The following is a 22722-nucleotide window of genomic DNA, read 5'->3' as shown; positions in this document are numbered from 1 at the left end:
TATTTGTATTTAGAGTGTGTGAATACACTGTACAGTCAGCCGTCGGTTTACGTTCCTCCGGTAAATTTATGTATACGAAGCAGACTGGTATTAATCACGCTGAGTGGTGAAATATCTCATTTAAGGTACATTTAGGTAATGTGTGGGTATTTATTCTTGAAAAGTAATATTGTTGTCAAAACGAGAACGCGGCCGTTTGTGGAACGTACTTTCCGGTAAACGGCATAATAATATTATTCGCTCGTAATAATATTTCCAGAACAACGAACTGTCGAATAGATTGTATCGAAAAAAAGAGTACCTACTTGCGTGGTGGTTATTCGCCTGCATAATATATTATTATTATTATGATTAGGAGATGCCTACCTCCTACCTATCAGCTAGAGTGTCATCGTCTTTTATCTGGAACACGTGTATTATTATTGTGGTACTATTTGTGATACCAATTTGTTGAACGACGAGCCCGCTTTAAAATTAACATGGGTATACATGTTTTACATTTTTGGTGTCACATAAAAACTAACCACAAGTATACGTCGTTTAGGGACCTACTTGTCGTCGATACAAGTGTATATCCAAGTCGTAATGATGTGCACGCGTTTACAACGACCACCGATCAGCTGTGACCATGTATACAGATATGTATACATAATATAGGATACATCATTGTATAATATTATATACATTTTTTGTATCACCACCCCTTTACATCTCACGTACATTCCCCCTGCAACGAGCGCCAGTACTGCAAATTTATGAAAATCTTATTCATACGCAGGTATACAGACGCACAGCCAAAGCACAACGCGAAATCCGTCTACCGGGAATAGTATTGTTGTTGTTGTTATTATTATAGTCATGTATATATATGTGTAACATGTATACTATGTTTTTTTTATTATTGCTTTTTTTTTTTTGTATAAATTATTATGCGATATCGAGTTGACCCGAACCCGGTTCGTCCGCGTGACCTCCAAATCAGACGGCGGCGGCAGTTGTAGCGGTAGCGATGGCGGCAGCAGGCCGCGCTGGGAGATTGATATAATAATAATATTATTTTTCGTGTGGTCAGTTTCCCAAACGTCGTTGTGCGTGTACGCAACTGCGTGCGTACGTACTTGTACTGCCGTCTACCACGTAGTTCTGTCCGCCGTCGTCTTCGAAAGTTCCTCCGCTGTGCCAACCCTCCACGGCGACTACCCTTCAAACAGTAACAGTAATAAAATACCTAATTTTAACAATATTGTTATTGTATCGCGGACAGTGCGTGTGTGCGCGTATATGTGTTGGTTCTGTAGTGGTGCGCGCTAAGTATTTTGTTTTGCACTATTTTTGTATTTTTTTTTGTGTTCGGAGGACGATTTCACTTGTGAAACAATCAGTTGCTGCAGTCCAGCATTTCGTCGCCCTTAATTGCAATATTACAGGTATACTATCGCCCTCTTATTTTATTCACCTATATTTTTTACTGCCATAAAAATATAATGACCCGGGCTCTACTATTTTCCTCCCGATGTACTTTAACGGTATGTACAGCGATCAGACTATGAAACGAACCAGAATATAGTAAACATACAGCCATATAGGTAACGTATCAAAGGTTAAAACCATCTATTTTTTACTCCGCATGTCTTGTTATTGTTTTTGAGAGACGTGCCAACGAAAATACCTAAGTCTGTATAACTTTATGCCAGTTTTGATTTATTAAATTTTAACAATGTGCATTTATTTAGCTTGTCTTATAACCACTGACGTATCAAAATAATAAGACGACGTAATATATAGGTTTGTATTTTATGTAAATATAAAGTTATTGTACAGTTGGGCTAAATATCGCAGTATCGCACTATTTAATAATACCTATGTATGTTTAAATACATCATATTATTATGTTACGAGTTATTTCAGGGTTGTAAGGTTACATTTTAATTCAGTCTCGTTCATTGTTATATCAATTATTAGGTACGCACGTGTTTATGTGCCTACAGTTCTATGTTTTTGTCATAATTAATTTCTAAATAAATAATAATATTTGGTTTGAGAAATTTAAACTCTTCAAGCAATAATTTAATCATATATTTTTATAGATTGGTTTCGTTTCTTTTGACTAGTTTACGTTCTTTATATTAACTTTAAATATTATGATAAGTAAGAAAAAAAAATGAATATTCATGAAGACTGTCGATAACCAATGCATATTAAAAGCAAAACAAACAAGGGCAATCAATGGTGGAGACAGGAACAGCTGCGCTTTCTACATTTTAAATAATATAGAGAAAAATGAAAATGATTTTTTTCGTTTGTAATCACATAGGTGCCGATACCTATAATAGTTATAGGTGTTTTCTAAATATTTGTAATATTCAGTTTGAAGAACCCTAATTATGTAAATTTTTACTTATCCACTATTAAAATTTGATTTAATTAATCCTTGTTACTATTAAAATTATTTAAACACCTGTTATAATGGTTTTATTATTTGAAAAGTTATACTCAATTATTAAACGTAGGTTGTTAATATATTATATCTACAAGTTATAGAATATAGATGGATACACAGTGGAAAATATAAAATTAAAATGATCGTCGGTAAACCATATAAGATGTGTCTCGTACAAAATTTACCAACGAGTTGTGCGACGTACCTACCTTTTACAAAAACTTTTTCCCGTAATGTAGGCAGAGACCCACATCACCGCAGTGCACCGTTGGCATTTGCCCCTAATCGACCGTTAAATTCAATACCATTTAGATGGATACATTTATAAGAATCTTTTTTATTGTTATTTTTGAAATATTCGTCACAAATGCATGGAATAATATTTTACGAAAAATAGGTTACAAAGATTTCACCATTTTAAATAGTTAATATGTTATGAATATGCACACACTCTGCATATATTAATATAAAGTTGAATTATTGTACCATACGATCAAATAATCGTATAATTCTGGACTATTAGTTATTAAACGTATTTCATGTTTGTAAGACTCATGATTATAAACAGTACAGAACAATACAATTGTATTAAATCGTTAATTATTTAAATTTTAAGCCACTTAGATTTATTAAAAGAGGGATATGCAATTATATCCAATAGAGTTTTTAATGTGTATTCATGATTGCATGAAATTAAGAAGTTATTAAATTATATAATCTTAATTCGTGTTGTGGTTTTAAATGCAATTATGCTTAGAACAGTTGTTTATAATAAGCTTTTAAACATTATATCGATCATATTCTTTTAATATAGGTATGTTTTATTATGTTTTTTTTTTAAATGGAATTATTTGTATAGCCTTACGTTTATAAATTCCAATTCATATTTAATTATTACATTTAAACAAAACTATAAATAGGTAACTGATAATAATACGAAAAACAATAATACTTTAACTTAGGTGAACGTTATCTAATTAAATGTTTATGATATGAATAACATAATTATTAATTGTCACGTAGAAAAACAAGTAATTAATTGAAACACGAAAATAAACAATTTTTGTTTTAAGAATTTTTTATTTTTTAAATTATAATCTATTGATTTTATTGGGATTAGTACTACTTAAATTTGACTTACATACACACAGTTTATTTGTTTGTAATATATTGTATTATTGAAATGCTAAAAAATATGAATATGTACAACTATTAGTTATTGTAATAGTTATTGTTTTTGAGGAAATATCTAAATCTATATAAATCTCTATCTATCTTAAGCAATATAGGTACCGTTTATACAAATAAGACAGTTGTCTCTATAGAGCCATTTAAATTATTATTTAGGAAAATAATTTTTTTTCACTTATATAATTAATTGGCATAAACTACTATAATAATACGTGATATTTCACTATTTCAGTGATACATTCAAACCAGTTAAGTGCCTATAGTTTAACATTTCAAATTGTTACGACTATACCTATCATCAGAACTAGTTTTGCCATTAAACTTGGTGCAGGAAAAATATAATATTATTATCTTGCTGTTATAATTACTTTTTCAAAATAATATTTAAAACTTAAGGGCTTGGGTATAATTGGGTTATATTCTAATTACATTTCTACGTTTATATCTATATATTTTTTAAATTTAAATAGACTAAAATACCTATATTTTAAGTAGTATTTACTTTAAACTTTTTTTTTCTAAAAATATTCAGTATCAGTACAAATGTAAATTTATGCGGTATTAAGTTGTTTACATGATAACATATTTCAATATTTAACCATTCATACGTTTACTGTGGGCATTAAACAAAACCTATAGCTATACTATACAAAAAAACATAACATTATTTAAACTCATATATATATATATTTATAATTTATTTATTCCACAATTAACAACGATGTTGAATAAGATATAAATACATGTTTATGACCGTTGTGACAATAAATTATGTATCTACTATTTTTGAACAAAATGGAAGTCGACAGGGATATTTTGCAATGAGAAAGGCATTTTGGAAGAATATAATTTTGTTTAGTGATTCAACACAATGACGCGGCTTGATAAAAGCATGAATAGTATCCAAAAAGAAGAACGCCCGGAGACGGAGATTGAGTCACCATCCTAATAAATATCAACTGTTGACAATACAAATTAAGTTTATATAATTAAATAGGAAAAGGGAATCTAACAAAAAATAATAAACACATTTGTTATCAAGGAAAGTGAATACAGATCTAAGGAATCAGGACATCACAGTGCTTATTTTAGTTCATCGTTACATATTCGGTACATAAAAAATAAGGTTAAAAAAATAAAAAAATATTTTAAGAATGAAAAATGTGACGTTACTAACATAATTTTAGTGCCTATAGTATACTCACATTTTTCAAACATTTGTAATCGTATTACTCTTATGTTAACTATAATCATATTATAATATGAATACAGATCACTAAAATATAATTTATTTGTAATTCTGATTCTATTTAAAATAAACTCATTATTATATGTGTTAATAACCATATACAATTGCGTAAATTACATGTGTTTAGTGACCTCTACGTGTCACCAGTTAATAGTTGTAGATAGGTAACAATAGGGGGAAACCGGAAGGAAAGCTTAGTAGGTTATGTAGTATACTGGGTATGTTATTAAAAAAATAATGTCTGCTAATTTGAAATCTATGAATGATTTCGCTTATGTTTTTAAAATGTACTCAACTATTGCTACAATGTGGTTTACAACCGTTTAAATAAATCAATTATATTTTTAGTCTATAGAATTATAGAATCCATACTATAGATATTTAAACAAGTTGAACTGGTTTTCCAGGAATGGCCTTCTGAGATAAAACATTTGTTTATCGAAGAATCATTGTAATTTTTTACCTAGTTTAATATATGTATCTATATTTTTAAATTCAGTCGACGATAAGTTTATCCGTCAAGTTTCATTTGCAGAGTGAGAAATGTTGTCTTTTAGATAGAAAATGACTTGTAAAAGTTACATAAAAATAGTAATGTTTTGATTTCCATATAGCAGGCAATGTTTTTCTAAAAACCCTAACATTTTATTTTTTGATTATACCTGAGTTCAACTTTGGCTTTTTGTATAAAGTTAGTTTTGATATTTAATAGTTTGTAAGAACAATAATGTTAAATAATGCAAATCCTATTATAGTTCATAATTTTAATGAAAAACATAATTTTTTATTCTATACAATTAGGTACCCAATCATCTTAAGTTATAAGTGTAAAATAGTAGAGTGAACTCTGATAGCTTTCTTATTAAATATGTCATAACAACATACATACTGTAAAATTCATTATGTTTTTCGTAGGATACAAATTATCAAAATATCTATTATTTATTATTTATGCATTAAAACAAAAATTAAGTATGTGAATATTAAATCTGAAATATGTTTTCACAATAAGCAAATGTATTGTAAATATATTATATTTGAAAGTTTTGAATTGCAATGAAATTCATAAACATTATTCAGTTTTTATGAAAAGTTTTTATTTTAAAAGATGAATATTCTATGTAGGTATAAAGGCATTCAATCTTCTTTTATCATTTAAATAATTTATATTTTGGCATGCGTTTTCAAAGCTAAATAATTTACAAGTCTTTTAATGCGTTTTTCAATAGCATTATGATTGAACTTTGGTATACCATCTAGCGTTATCAATCATTTTAGTACACATGTACACCCACAGTTTCATTCCTGTTCTGTATTATACATTTAAACCTATTATCAGCATTTTAATTAAAACACAATCTACAAAGATTGTTATTTCTTTGTGGTATTTGCTTTTGTTGCGTATTACATACTTACCTAGTGAATATCATGCAAGACAGGAAACGAATAATTTTTTTTTACTATAATGGTGTTTTTGGTATCGATTTATTTTGTTTGAATCAGATTATTGAGTGTCTCCTTGAACTATTTATAATGAGCTAACTTAGGTTTTTTCTTCGGTAATGAGTAATGACTAATGAGCAATGACATTTGTTTGATAATTATCAATATTATGTTAGAATTTGATAGTTATAGAGTAACTATTAGATTATAATATGTAAGAATATAAATGTAAATTTATTTATAGTTGCATTTATTTTTTAGACATTTAGATTTAAATAAATCTATATTATAATGCGTAGCTTAAATTTATACCTCGTTAGTATTATTAAAATGCATAGCTTTTGTTTTTAATTAAGATTATACAATTATAAACTAACTGTTATAAAGTATATTATAATTTTTATAATTATTAAAAAATAAAATATAAATATAATTACTAGGTAAATAATAAAACATTTTATTATTATTGTTCAACTATATTTTTGATAATATTGATGTATAATGTATATAAATAGTAAATTACATACTTTTGTATGATGCAATATATTATGATACATTACCCATTATAATAAATAATAATACTGTTTAGAATAACAACTATTTATTAAATTAGTTTAGGTAAGTAGATTATATAATATTACTAAATACTAGGAATTTTATGTAAGCGTGTAAGATAGCTCTAAGAACATTATAATGGATTTAGGTAGGCATATGAAATTATAACAAGGTGCAATTATTAGGACAGGTGATGGTTAGTTTTGAAGTCTAAGAGGTGCAAGTGAAGTGAGTATATTATAAGTAAGTTATCTATAAAATAGTTCGATAATTTCATTATGATTTAATCACGTCAATACATTACATACTTAGGTACGCTCAATGATATAACGCAGAATTAAGCTTAGTACCTTTGATGCAAAGTATTCTTTTTAAAATTATTTAGATAAAATTATAAAATCTATGCTCTAAGTTCGGTACTTAAGTAACGGATTAAAATTTCTATTGTTAACAATGGTAAGTATATATACATCCTTGAGTTGGAGGGATAAATAATTTATGATTCATAAGTATTTTTATATAATTATTCATATATTGAAACTGTATAAAAAAGTTATGGTTAGTATCCTGTGTTAGGGAAGTAAAAATAACAGTACAATAATAGTCACTCTCATACCTAATATTATGGTTATTAATTTAAGAATTTTTGGTTTAACAATAATAATTCAAATGCTTAATGAGTGTACCAAATAAGTTATTAAAACCATACCCCATTTTCAATTAATCACTTATATGTAGTTTCTGTTTATCCAATATCAATATTTTATATTAGACTGTCACTAGGAGTCTAGGAAGAAATTTACAGTATCCATCTACAGAAACCATTCATATTTATGGTTGGCTGTAATTTTCCTAACCCTAATCTTACGGTAAATAATAGATTGCTTAATAAGTAGGTACTGCAAATTTCTAAATCAGAGCTTAATTTATACATTGTCCACAATAAATATTAATTTTAGTTTATTATTTTTATTATTTTTATTTAAAAATACGCCAACTACCAAGGTTACATGCGTTTTAAAAATACATATTACAATTTGATTAAAATTATTATTATTATTTTACAAAACAAAATGGTGTATATAAGATAATTAATGAGGTATAAAAAGTTTTAGGTATAATGCAGTTATATACTGATAGATAAATTAAGTGTTCATGTTATATTTTTAGAAGAAGGTTCGTCTCTTTGAGAAGTTCCAGAAGTGACGATGTTCCCTCTGTGTTTGGTGCTAGTATTTCACAATTGTAGTTTAATTCTGCGTTATTATTTATTATTATTCCGGTCTATACTTAGAACTTAAAATTTGCGACACCTAAAGATGGATACAATTATATAATATGTATTTTATGACTTTTCTTACTGATTCAAAGATAGTTTATGCATTTTTACCCTGAACAATCGGTAATTTGCACTGCCATAAGTAATGTGGAGTCAATTAGGTATCTACTGGGTACATTATCCATAATTTTCATTTACCTTATAAATATATTCTATGGAAATAAAATATGTTTTAGGAGTCCTGTGCATACATAACAAAACCTTCGTACTACGCCGTTTTGAGCTCGATGAATTTCGCTCTGTAAATTTATTGCATTAAAAAAAGTAATTAATTAATCTCTTATAATGGTTTTGATAATTTTTTTAGTGTTTGAATTTGTACCTCTTCAATGCAAGATATCTAATGTAGATTCGAGGTATGATGTGTGATTACTGTTATAATATAATTATGATTTAGTTAGATTAATCACCCAATTAAAGAAACAGAGGATTAAACCCAATGATCCGCATATCGAATAAACTCACAACTGATACATATTATCTGAAATTGTAATTTTAAAATAACTAATTATTTCGAACTAATTCCGAATAATATAATACACAGTTTTAAATGTTTGTTAGAATGTCACCTATATGTGTTGTTTGAATGCATTTTAATGACATATATTCAGGGTGTGGTTAACATATTATAATTGCTTTTGAGTAGGTAGGTATAATTTGTAATATCAGTTATTTCCATTTCAATACTTACTGATGATTATTTTATTAAATGAATAAATACTTGTTGTAAAAATGGGTTCTATATATCAATAACACAATTAAGAATCATTTTGATTTAGGTATCAATAATAATAGAATGCCTGTATTATACTTACTAAACATTTATTTTTTATCATGTGTCAAGTTAGTTTTTATTTTATTATTTAAGGATTGCGGGTAAACATATTAATTGAATTTGAAAAATAATGACCATTTACAATCAAATTTATCACCCAACCCCAATTCCTGGAGGAATGAGAGGAAATTTTCTATTGATAATTCTGGCTCAAGTGTTTCGAATAAGTTATCAGATATTAGTTATTGTTCTTAATTTCACGGCCAGTGAGACATTCGCTGATCAATATTTTGTTTAATGGAATAGAAAATACCTCGAGTAACACATAATAGTAAGAGTATTTTTCTGAATGATTTTACTTTAAATAGCTATTTATTTAAAGAAATTTGTAATACATAATTTGTACTTCATTAGAAAACAACTAACTAAATAAAACTATTATAAATAATAATATTATTGTAGGTATAAAGTGTATTAGTGTTTAATTTATACTAAAAATAGTTATCGGTAATAATGGCCACGGGGAAAAAAGGCGAAGAAAAACTGGCTAAGCACAAAAATGACGAAAGTAAAATAGGCCATGGAAAATTAGTCCAACAGAAAAAATTACTAAGGAGGATGAGAGGTTGGAGGTTGTCCAAATAATCGTGTGTACAGTATTATTATAGGTATATCTATATTATAACATAAAAATACATAGTAACTTTTTTACTTTATTACTTTTTGGTGTTTGTTTTGTGTAAGTTTTGACTAATTTTTTTGATTTACTTATTGACTACATATGCTTTGTGCAATGTATGTATTAGGTTTTTGTTATTTTTTTACTATTAGAAAAAAAATGTTTTCTGTTTGACTAATTTTCAGTGGCTTATTTTACTTTGGCTATTTTTGTACTTGGCCATTTTTGCGTGACCATTTTTATCGTGGCCGTTATTACCTAATTGACAATTAATAATAATTATTTATTCTGTATTAGTACCTATATTAAATAGACAATAGTTATTAATTTTATTGTTTTAACCACAGACTGACAGACTTATCAAACAACTCGATGGCTTACCAGTATCATAATCTATGAAGCCATCGCCATTTACATGGTGGCATATTTTAACAGTGTTATCATTTTATCAACATAATTAGTATTTATATGGATATTTTTCCAAATTGTAATTACTTGTTTGTTTAGCAATTTTATTGTGGTAATTTGTTGACTAAACTATCAGCTGTAGATAATTAAAAAGAACACAGAAATGCCTATCTCGAACAACATTAAAACAACAAAATTAGATGTAATTTAACTTGCCAGTTGTATCAGTACTTAGTTTGTACATTGTACACCACAAAGCAATCATACTAAATTACGATAACTATAAGTATTAGTTATTACAATATACCTATTTGTTTGGAGCAGGAATAATTCTTCAATATTAAACTTTGAAGTTTGATCGTGGTTTCTGGTAACAAATTGGATTTAGTTAGTTGTTTGTACCTATACTTTAGGGGCAGTTACACCCTTAACAACGGTTTTCTATAAAATTGATTTTGTTATTTTCCAACTTTGTTACAATATAATGTAACCGTAGAAACTTTATATTTTCACCAAATATTAAAATGTACAAAATAGTTAGTCTCTTTGAGCTATTTATAGACATTTGAAATTGTTGTCTTATTTTAGTTATTTTTTTTTTATTTTTTTTTATGTTGATAACAATACAACATTTTTTATGAAGTCAAAAAAGTTTTAAAATTTAATGAGAGGTTCCTCATAAGTTCTTATACCAATTTAAGAAATATATTGAAAATACATGATTTTTTTTCTTCCGATCGTTTGAGTTGAAATGTTGACGAATTTAAATAAATATTTATTCGATAAATATAATGACTTTTCTTTGACCAATTTCAATTATCTTGTTGTATGTAATTCAAAAAGTATTTACCGTAGGAATTTGAAACATTCTACCAATACTTGATTATAATTTTCTATTCACAATAACATTTATAAAATATTTAGAATGATTTTAAGCGATTAGGTTATAGGTTCAACGAAAATATTTAAAAAATAAATTGTATGATATTTTGATGACTATAAGTTGATAACAATATTATTATTATTATTTTTTTATTAAAGAAAAAGCCTCAATAGCGTGACCATTGGCTTGCTTTTTACATGATAATAATATTAAGTTCTTAAATAATTTAAATTAAACTGTAAAATTCAATGTCTCTCATAAATAAAATCATATTTTTGATGGATTCTTCGTTAGGGCCCACTGCCGGGGTCTGAGTCTGCGTCTAAGGTGTTCCGGTATGTTGTGTTTTTGTCGGGCCTCTTTTGTGTCTCTACATTCGGTAAGGATATGTTTGATTGAGGTTGTATATCCGCATGTAAGGCATGTTTTTGGTGGCTCTTTATTCATTAGGTGGCCATGTGTGTAGGGTGTATGATCTATTCTGAGGTAACAGGATTATTATATTATGGTATTGGTACTATTATAATAATTAATAATATAATACGAGCAATGTCTTTGTCAAAAAATAAATCAGATTCAACTTACCTTACCATATTATTACTTTTTATTTATTTATATAAATATAAAATATATTATAAAATATCCTAGAACTAAAAGACTCATATAGGTACAGTGTCAGCTAATCAGAATCGTTTTTATACAGAAAGTTATCATTGAGTTCAACTTTATCACATCCATTACAGTGACCTACTCAGTTATGTGGTGTACTCGAAATCTACTGTACAGCAGATCGAGTTCTCTGGTTTACTAGGTACACCGATGAGTTACATACAAAATTGATTTATTTAATGATTCACTAAAACGCAATGAATCAATCTACCAATCGTGAGTCACTAAAACATGTTTCAGAGACCATTATTAGCTTACTATTGATTTATTAAACGTTTAGTGATTGTTTATGCAATATACTCAACATAGTGGGTTTCTATATCAGGTGTTCCTACTTATTATCCGAAGTTTATTTTTATTTCATGGAGCACGGTTGTATAAAATTAAATTTACGTGGTTGAAATGGTGAATAAATGTGTTTTGGTCGATCTTGAAGCTAGGTACTGATTCAGAATATTTATCTAGGGTCTTAAATATCGACTCGGGAGTCGGGACTGTTCCCCAGGGTCATCACTATCAAGACTCGACTATTTGACATATCTGTGGCACGGGCCATAGAGTACTAGAGAAGCAGTGTTCCATTGCAAAGTATTTCTACTTTAAAATATTACCATAGGTACTTTTTCTTTTATTTTTTTTTTAAAAAGTGTTATTTTATTATTAAACGTGAATACAATTTATAAAGTATAAATTATTATTATTATTCATATATTTAATTAATATACTATATATTATGATATATGTGGTACTATATCTTTTTTTTCTTTTGAACTTAAGCCCGGCGACTAAGGCCATTAGTTGTTGTTGTAGGGGTTATGAACTGTGGTAGGGGTAAGGTTGGTACGGTAGGTTGGTTTTTTTAAGATTGTTAGGGTTGGTAGGTAGCAAACACATACAGTGTTGCAAGGTTTTTAACTACTATGAACCCGGGTGGTCACCCATCCGGGAGCTAGTAGCTGTGGCCGTTACTTACTCCCAGTAGCATTCCACCAAGCCACTGTACTATATCTGTTGAACGATATTTACAGCATAATAGAAACAATAGAAAACAAAAATTGTATTTAAATTATTATTTATAAACAAGATGATTTTCCAAGTATGCTCATCTCCTTATTCTCCTTTAATAATTAAATTATTCAAATTCTGATACCTGGAATTTTAGATATGCCTACTTATGTACCATATTTTAAAATTATCGAGTTTTTGTGTACTACTTAAGGAGTGACCTTAGGCGATACAAACCTCTGTTTTTCCAATTAGAACCCTTCTTTTTACAACAAATTCAAAATTTGAAAGAGTAGTTTCTCAGTCATTAAAATATTTATACTGGGAATAAAAGTCCTTAAAAATTCTATTACAAAAATATAAAATAGATAAATATTTAGAAAAATCGTCTACTAAATAATTAACAGTAGAATAGAGGGGTCTCATTTGAAAAAGAGTAGTTTGTATATCTTCATAGAATACTACTTTAGGTATTACCGACCTACAACAAAAAAAAAAAAATGTGAAAATAGGTTCATTAAATATATTCGAAAATTACAAAATTTACATTTTAAATAACTGCATTATTGGGGAAAAAAGAGGGTGTGAATGATTGTTGAATAAACCTGTAAAATACTATCACAGTATTGTTATTATTTCTCTTCATCTATTATTTATTAATATTATTATCAGTATTAAATAAAATATTTAGTATTAGTATACATACTATGATGTGTGTCCTTCAGTAATCTAGGTAATTCAAATCATTTGTCTGGTAATTTTGTTTTTATAATCATAACAATTCCAAGAAGTTTAACTAAATATGACCTTTTATCAACGGTTATCATTCGATATAAAATACCGAAACATATTGTTTGAATGTATACAATGTATAGCCATAGCTTTATAATCATAAAATTATTTTGGTAGACAAATAATTATTTCATATGTTTAAAAAGTATTTTTACACAATTATTCCATTCAACAACCAAGTCTTATATTATATTAATCAAAATATACACGTAATATGCAGATATCATATTATTATTTTTTTATTTTGATTCATCCCCATACATGTATTGATTTTACAAATTTAAATTTGACACATTAAAAGAGTAAACTGATACCCAATCATTCAATTTAATTGATAAGACGTTTATTGAGAGGGGTGATTGATGTCATCAACAGAAATAGTGTTATGTATAGTAATTAGTGAAGTAATTACTAAAGTAAATTTATTAATCACACAGTGGATTAGGGTGGGGGTATTGTAAAGCATACCCCAGGTCTTCTGAATGTTTATAATGCAATTATTTTGTGTTCACATTAATCATTATGTATACTTATATACACTATATTCGTATTTACTAATATTAGGTAACAAATTATTCATTTTTCAACAAAAATAAAGTTTGATATATTTTTACTTTCAGATTAAATTGTACACCTGCAGTTGAAAACATATATTTTTGAGATTTTTAAATTAGTTTAAAATATAGAAATACTAATCTTATAATAATGCATGATCGAAACTTATTTATGATTTAAAACATTCTGGATTTACACCATTTGAAAAAAATGATAACTCTGGTATTTTTTACAGTCGATAAATAGTTGCATATGTATTTTTTATCTAGCTACAGTACTATTTTATTTTCGTTACCTTTATACAAATAAAGTAGTCCTTTTACTTTTTACCTAATTTTATAACTATAAAATAATGTTTTTGAGGAAACCGTATAACTTGTGTAAAATATAATTTATGAACCTATATAAAACCACTCAAAAATATTAGGAATGACCAATTTAATGTTGAATGGTCTACAACTATAGAATGTGTTACCTACGGATATCGAAAATAAACGTATTCAACTTGTAACATAAAACAACATTTATGAGAAATATTTTCAACTAACTCATTTATGGTTATAAATATATTATATAATAAAATAGTATAACTGTTTTTTCATGATATAAAAAAGATGACATTTTGAAAGTCAATTTTCGTTGTTTAAATACAGAAAATTGTTTTTTTTTTAATCTAAACACTGTGGTTTTGAATATTTTAGATTCATATAGATTCATTGTGAAGAGTGAAAAATATTTTCAATATTACTACCTGCCACCTGGATATTATGACGGTGATCTGTAAAATGTGTGAGATTTTATAATATTTTGTATATAATTTTGTTTGTGATAGGCTAGGTTAAGGTTTTAATATTTCTCATAACCTCTCCACATAATTTGTGTAATAGTCATTAAAATCGTAAGTATTTTTAATTATACAATTAATTATCGTAATATTTTCAAGTTAATTATAATTGATTGCAGTATAAATGTTTTACGGTATTAGTTAAGAAATACATAACATGATAATCTTCAAAGTGGCATTATACATATTATGTAAATAGGCACATTTTTTTAATGTACACCGGGTTATTCACGAGCATGCTCACCAAAGTTTTTTTTAAATTTAATAATGAACCTATTAAAATTAAAATTTTTTTAATTTGTAAATATATACTTGCCCAACCTAACAATAATATTTTTAAATTCTTCAGATTTTTTCGTACTAATTAAAGAGTCTTTTGCGAAGTTTTAAACTTCTGTTTTATAAATGAAGTCCCTAATTTTGTACAGTTAGTTGTTTAGTGGAAAATTTTCAAGAACATTCTGAACTTCCTAATTCAAAATTTAAACGAGTAGTTTTTCAGTTGTTAAAATGTTTTTTCAGAAATATAAAACAGATGTAATCTTGGATCTACTACACCTACTATTATACTTGAAAATTTCGATCAAATTCTGAATGTCGATGGATTAATATTAATTAGATACATCAAAATATATCCCTCATATCGTCCAAACCCATTACCATAAAGTTATTATTATATGTTGTACCCAAATTTAAATAACTCCAAAACTACTACCTAGTTAAAATTTTGATTTTGGAGGTTAAAAATAGAAAAATTATCTACTAAAAATTAACAGTCGAAAGGGGGTGGAGAGTTCTCGTTTGTTACTCCAGTTAGGACTCCTTAAATATTACAAAAATATCAAGAATCTAAAAATATTGTATTTAAGTGGGCCTACAAAATCTAAAACTCAAATTTTGAACAAATGTTTAATTTAAGAAAAAATGAGTGAGCATGCTTAGTGTACTTACTTGAAAATACATCTATAATATGATATGTTCAACGACTTTTAAAAAGAAAATGAACCAATTATACCAATAACATTTTAAGCTCTTATTGATAAGCATTATGTATTACATTGTATTATAGAGTTAGATAATGAGATTTAATATAATTTATAACATTTAAGACCTTCACTATATTAAATGTGACGTGATTTCAATGTTTTGTATAGACGTTCACTTCGAAGTATACAACTTTTATGTAAAAGGCAGAACAGATAATACAAATTAGGGAACTTCAATTCAAGTTAATTTTTATGCTATTTTATTTGAAAATTTAAATTTAATGGTTGTATAAGTATAATGTATATGTATAAAATAATATAATATTATATTGATCTATGTATATAAAAATTAAAGTTGCTATGTTTGTTCTTTGTAGTAAAGTAAAGTTCTTTTTAAAGTAAAACATTTCAAGTACAGTAAAGTATTTGGTTGTTTAAAATGTTGAATAGCTTGAATTATAATGTAAACACTTCAATGATTATATCAAATATTTGAAATGTTGGACAAATAAAATTAGTTCGAACTTTTCGAAAACTAACAGTTAAACTATTCGAATTTTAAATTTTAAAAGCAGGGTAGTCGCTGCTATTAGTACCTGTTCATTATTCCCGAAATTATTATTGTGATGGTTAACAATTTAGGTATTTATAAAAGGAAAAGGGTACACGTTTGTTGTTGTACAAATAGCTATCCAAAAATATATTAAATGTACGTATGTATTAATAAATAAATATAAATTTAAATCAAATAAAAATTCGAATAGTTTTAGTATTAGTACCTATTCTAATAGTTAGAATTCATTTAATTTTTCAACCAATTTGAATAATTGACACAATTATTGGAATGTTTAAATTATCATTCAAACTATTCAACATTAAAAAAAAATTAAATATCCGATTGTTTTTGAAATGGCTTTCTTCAAGAGCCTATAAAAAACAAATATAGCTATTTTCATTTTTATAAAAATGTTCAGTAAAATCATAATTGCTGGAACGTAGGTATACTATACCACAATAATAATTGATAAACGTCTCAATAGGATATATGCTATACTATTATAAGAAACGTGTAAAAAATATATTGAAAAAAATAGAACGTATAAATTATTCGATATTAAGTATTGAATTTTTTACGGATTTTTATTGCACCTAGTTAAATGTACATTAAATTGTAAATTAAAATATACGGCGCATGTAATATTATGTACACGTGTATTATGTATTATACTATTATGTATAGGTTTATGCCGCGCAGCATTTAATAATGCGAATACGAAAAGAAAACAGACGATATAGCGAGCGATTAAACGCGTTGGCCGAGACTTATAATTTATTACCCATGATAGTGTCGACTCGGAAGGAGAATAATAATATTATAAAATATATTCAATAGACCTGATAAAAAAAAAAAAAAAAAATTAACCACCAAATGTATATAAATTTAACAACGCCGCGGACGGGCGTGCATGTATTCGCCGAGTGCGCTTCGCGGCAAACGCATGTGCAAGACAAACGGTCGCCGCCGAAGCTCCGATAGTGTGCCTCTCTCTATTGGCAGCTTGATAACAGAACCGCCGGGGTACTTTAACGGAAACGGCGTCTCGAACGAACAATCGTTCCGTTCCGCGCGCGGGTCCGTCGTGTTTAAATTGCTAGAAGATCAGCCAATCCAATTGGAAAAAATTATACTCGATCACGATATAATAGTAATATCTAATGATGTTCCCGTTGTTTATGAAAAAATAAAAAATAAATTACTGAAAAAGAACTGTCCAGCACCGGACGACACTCGGCAAAATAATCTTCACATAACTATACGGTCGCTTTCCCGAAAGGTAGGTGCTAATAATACTACTATTATATGTATATTGAATATTGATGTACTTATTTCCTCCATCGGTCAAATCGTATAGAGATCAAATGTGCTAAAATCATGATAATATATGTGAAACTATATCGGAAAACCGTTTTTTAGTCACTAAAAATTGGGGTATAAACTGAACCACGACATTTTTAAAATTATATGCGTATACACTATACCTATACTTGGGACTAAGGACTGTATAAAATTGTACAACTAGGATAAGTCTGCGAGATGTCTGATTACCCTGTCATCTTCCAAAAATGTATTGCATGTACCATTTCATTTAACACTTTGCTCGAAGGTATAATGTAGGTTTGTGTTTTGTTTCAATATAATAGTGATGTTAATAGTTGTTGATAATAGTTATACAACTGTGATTGTTCGACGTAGAAAATATTTATTTTTCATGTATTCATATTTCACCTTTTTCGATTTTTAACTATGATGTGTTTTCCTGCAACTTTGTTTAGATTAAATCGGTCTGTGTCAACTATAATTTAATTTCTAATTGGCAATTTTGTATTAAATACTGTAATTAATAATTTTCTAATTTATTTTACTTTTGACAAATATATGGGGGATAGCTACTTCAAAAAATAAGAAAAGAGCTAACTTGCATATTTACCGTTGATTTACTCATTGTATATGTCCTATATGCATTTAAAGATTATTTAGCTAGGTAACAAAAATATCTTATTATTTCCTGTTTATGAAATAACATTTTATTTTGCTTATTATCATACTATTATATATTTATAAAATCCTTAACATTTTATTACTATCATTTTTTCATCTTAAAATTAGTATTATCATTGATTTTGAAATTAAAAGTTGTTAAAAAATGTTTTTAATTTCTTACACTTTGAAACTAGCAAGGCAGGATGTGCTGAGATTATAATTCTATTCGTAGTCATCTTCATATAGTACTGGTTCAAAAGATAAAATACATTTTTTTGAAATTACACAAGAGAAATATCATTAATTTTTTTTATAAAATAATACAATATATATAAATGTATGTAGAATTATGATTTTATACTTTGATGAAATAATTCTAAAATATCTGTAAAATGTAGGTACAATATAACAGTTAACTTTAAATAAGCGGTAAAAAAAAACATTATTATATTATTCCTATATTAGGATATTTAATACATTATAAAATTATTAATTATAAGTCATAAGTTTATAACTTATATAGTTTTGCTATGTGGTAGATAAATACTATTATAATTAAATATTTTAGTATTCAGTAATGGGATTTTGCTTTTAAAATTATATTGATACGAGAAAAATTATTATTCACACTTAGAACCTAATAAGTTTTTCTGTAGAAACCTGTTCAATCCAGACAATTTCTTTTCAATTATATTATTTTCTCTCAAAATAAAATATAAACGTGCAAACACAAGCTTCAGTTGCGTGTGATGTGTCTATAAAATTATGAAACCAATAACAGTTCTTATTTCTTTCGGTAAATTATTGTAAGTAATACTCAATATTGTCAAAATCGTTCATTATCAGATGGTTCTTATCTGCTGTATAGCATTTTTAAATTTTGATGGTAAACCTAACTTCTATAGTTTTTTTTGAATTTTGTCATATATATATATATATATATAAGATCACTGTAATATAAATTATACTCCACTAAAAATAAATGTTGGCCGTCTGAGTATATAATATTATACAAATTTGAGACCTTTTATTGTTTTAATTATATTATGTTCATTAATTTTTATTTTGCAAAATGCGTCGTTGGTTTTTCTGGACAGTTCTCCACCTGTGACTTTTAAGTTCTACGATTGTATAAAACGTCATCGCTATTAAATATTTTAATATCTGATTGATCTGTAATCTATTTGTCAATAAATCGACATATTAAAATATGCAATAAAGTTTAAAATTGTATTTTATTTTAGCACTCAAACTGTTGCAATCAACTTTTATTATTATTATTAATGTTATACAATTTATTAGAATACCTTTTTATTTTTATTTTTATTTTTATTTTTATTTTCATTAATCATTATAGAACCAACCCATAATTGTTTTTTAAAATAAACTATTTTTGTGTATATGTTTATTATAACGCGTATTTGGAAACAAAACCATGACATTTTTATAAGATATAGTTTTAAAGAATAAAACTAAATCATCTATGTCTTTTATTAAATATATACATTATTTTTTATATTTATTAAGATATTTAAAACCATATGTTTTGTTGCATTTATTTATTTTTATTTACTATGAGATTTTAGTATCTTACAAGTTGTTATAGTAATTATGGTTTTGTCTAAACTTTGATGTTGGACCCAATCATATAACGCACACACATTACATTTTCTTCATAGTGGTTTTGATAATATAATATAAACTACAAAAAATATTTAGGATGTTGATAAGTTGTAAGTTCAGGTTGTATATTTTTTATAAGTTGACCTTTTAGCAGCTAATAAGTTATAAATTATAATATTTAGGATTTAATACCTACGTTTTCTATACTTTAGCTAGAGTATCCGTATTTGCAAGGTTCCTACTAGGTCAAAATAGAAGGTACTTTTTAGAATAACATGAAGTAAATACAATTAAATAATACATTTTAAATTTATACTTCACAGTAACAACTAACAAGATTTATTTGTATTAACAAAGAAATAAAAATACATTTAATTTTGTAAATGTTCAGTAATTGATAGGATCAAATATTAATATTTTTAATAAAAACACTTTTATTTGGACCAACAATGAATTCAATGTTTATTATTATTTTATTTTATTATTTTGTTACTTTTCATTTAGTATTTATTTATTTCAATAATAGTAATAAGTGTTGCGTAGTATGGCACGGTGTGCCGCCGGTTGGTGTTATTAGTTCCCGGATGGGTGACCACCCGGGATATTTAGTAACAAATCCTTGTCACTAATATACAACACATGTTCAAACCAACCGTCCGTCCCCCATAGTACCAGGGTAATGACCTTAGTAGCTGAAATCTTATAATAATAAAAAACAAAATAGTAATACGTTTGATGATATATATTTTTATTTAATTATTGATTGAATTTATTAATTTGTTTTTAAATACAGCAGTCTTAAATACATGCGCAGGAAAAAGAAAAACATTTTTATTATTGATACAATTACCTAGTACAAGTTATGAACTTTAAAGGAGTTAAAAATCATGAACTCTACACATTATAGTTTAAATATAGGTACATTCTATTCCATGATGTACAGTGTACACTATTACAGTAAATATAAATTGATCGAAAAAAAAGTTTTTGGTTAAAATATGACTATAATACAATACGTAACATTTTGTATCCACTACATACTATGTACAGTGTTGAGTATTGACTATAAGGTAAATACGTTATAAACAAATACACATTGGTACTATTGGAAAAAATGTTTACACTTATGTTTTTTATTGAAAAATATTAATATTCATAATTAAAAAGGATAGGTATAGTTATTAGTTAGGTACTAACTTATAAATATATAAAAATATACTTTTTTTTGATAATTTTCATTTTATTTCCAAAAAATATAAAAAAATATTTTATTTAAAATTAAAAAAAGTATTTACGTGTAGATAAATAAAATAAATTTTTTTTAAATGTGTTAGTATTATTTTTGTAATAAAAATGATATAAATTATAATAATATGCAATTGAATAAATTATCAATAAAGTTGAAATTAAAATAACAATAATTGCATGTCAAGTGAATGTTTCAAAATTTGAAGCCAACGAATTATTTAATGGATCGGTCTAAAAAGGACATGACTGAACCTTTGTAATGAGAATAATGTTCAGCCAGTTGAAAACTCAATGTATGAAAATTTGATTAAACTGATTGACAGAGCTAAAAACAAATTGAAGGGCTTGCTACAACAATAAGACAGATATTATACATTTTAACAAAATTAGGTCATTTACCGAAAAGAAGAAAAAATTCTATGTAATTCGTGAGTGCAACAAACAGATATCGAGAATTATTTTTAATTGAATTGTTAATAAAACTAAATTTGTCCAAAACTGAATTTAAGTAAAACAAACATACAATTTTAGCTCTTATTTGAGATAAATATCTATATTAAATTAAATACTTCGTAATTTTGTATGCCTTTGTAAAAACTGAATCTATTCGATTTCGATGTAGTTTATTTTATCTTTATCGGTATCATAATATTTAGTTTTTGGTATGAATTCTGAATTAATTTTAAGAAGGTAGCTAAAATAATTCGTTCTCAAAACAACATTTTTGGTTCATCAAATAGATAAATGTTTTAATTCACGAAACCGGCGATCCAACTTTAATTCGATAAAACTAGATGTATTGATTAATAATATTATAACGACATCATGGTATCGAATGTTAATGTTTTCCACGATATCGATATCATATTAATTTATCAATTTCATTGGCAATCATTAAGACCTTACACATATCTAAACATATTACACGTTTCTATATTTTTCGAACAATATAAAGTTATAATGCTACTTATATTACTTTATTATATTTATGAGTAAAATTGAAAATATGTTTGACAACACTACATGTTTTTTTACTTAAAATAATTTTGGGTACTTACTATTTTCGTTAAATAAATATTTGATATATTTAGGTATGTATATAATTTGTAGTTGAAGAAACTTGTGTTTAGGATTTATATTAATTTAATTTACTTACCTATATTTTACAAGGGTTTAATATAACCTATAGGGACTATTCAAAAAACTTCTACATTATAAAATATGATGTTAGTATACTTCACGAGTAGTGCCTATTGTTATAATTTAGTTTTTTAGTTGAAATTTCGAAGCAGACCATGTAGGTAACTATAAATAGAGTTAGTCAGTTACTTTGTACCTAAACAAAATGTACGACTATGTAATATGTAGTTTGTTACATAGAAAATAGCCAATATAATTTTTGTAGATGGTGAACTTAGTTGACTTTTATAATTATGAAATCTACCATGCGCAGTTATATAAATTTATTTAATGTACACCAAAAATATATTTAATTG

The 22722-nt window shown here is 26.4% G+C and overlaps 1 protein-coding gene across 3 annotated transcripts in view; it reads left to right on the top strand.

Moving 5' to 3' along the window:
• The first annotated feature begins 1038 nt into the window (after window positions 1-1038).
• The window catches only part of LOC111029734 (gonadotropin-releasing hormone receptor-like), an 89437-nt gene continuing 67753 nt past the window's right edge, over window positions 1039-22722 (top strand). The window contains exon 1 of one of the 3 annotated variants that reach the window (XM_022308869.1): window positions 1039-1427. The gene's annotated coding sequence lies outside the window, so the exon portion shown is untranslated. Of the gene's footprint in view, window positions 1428-17346; window positions 17649-22722 lie in introns of those variants that run through there. The other 2 variants (XM_022308872.1, XM_022308870.1) reach the window with 2 other exon arrangements.

The sequence above is a fragment of the Myzus persicae genome, unplaced genomic scaffold (genome assembly GCF_001856785.1).
Source record: "Myzus persicae strain clone G006 unplaced genomic scaffold, MPER_G0061.0, whole genome shotgun sequence".
Taxonomy (NCBI): Eukaryota; Metazoa; Arthropoda; class Insecta; order Hemiptera; family Aphididae; genus Myzus; species Myzus persicae.
Note: the sequence above shows the minus strand (reverse complement) of the source record. Positions and strands in the feature narration are given on the sequence as shown.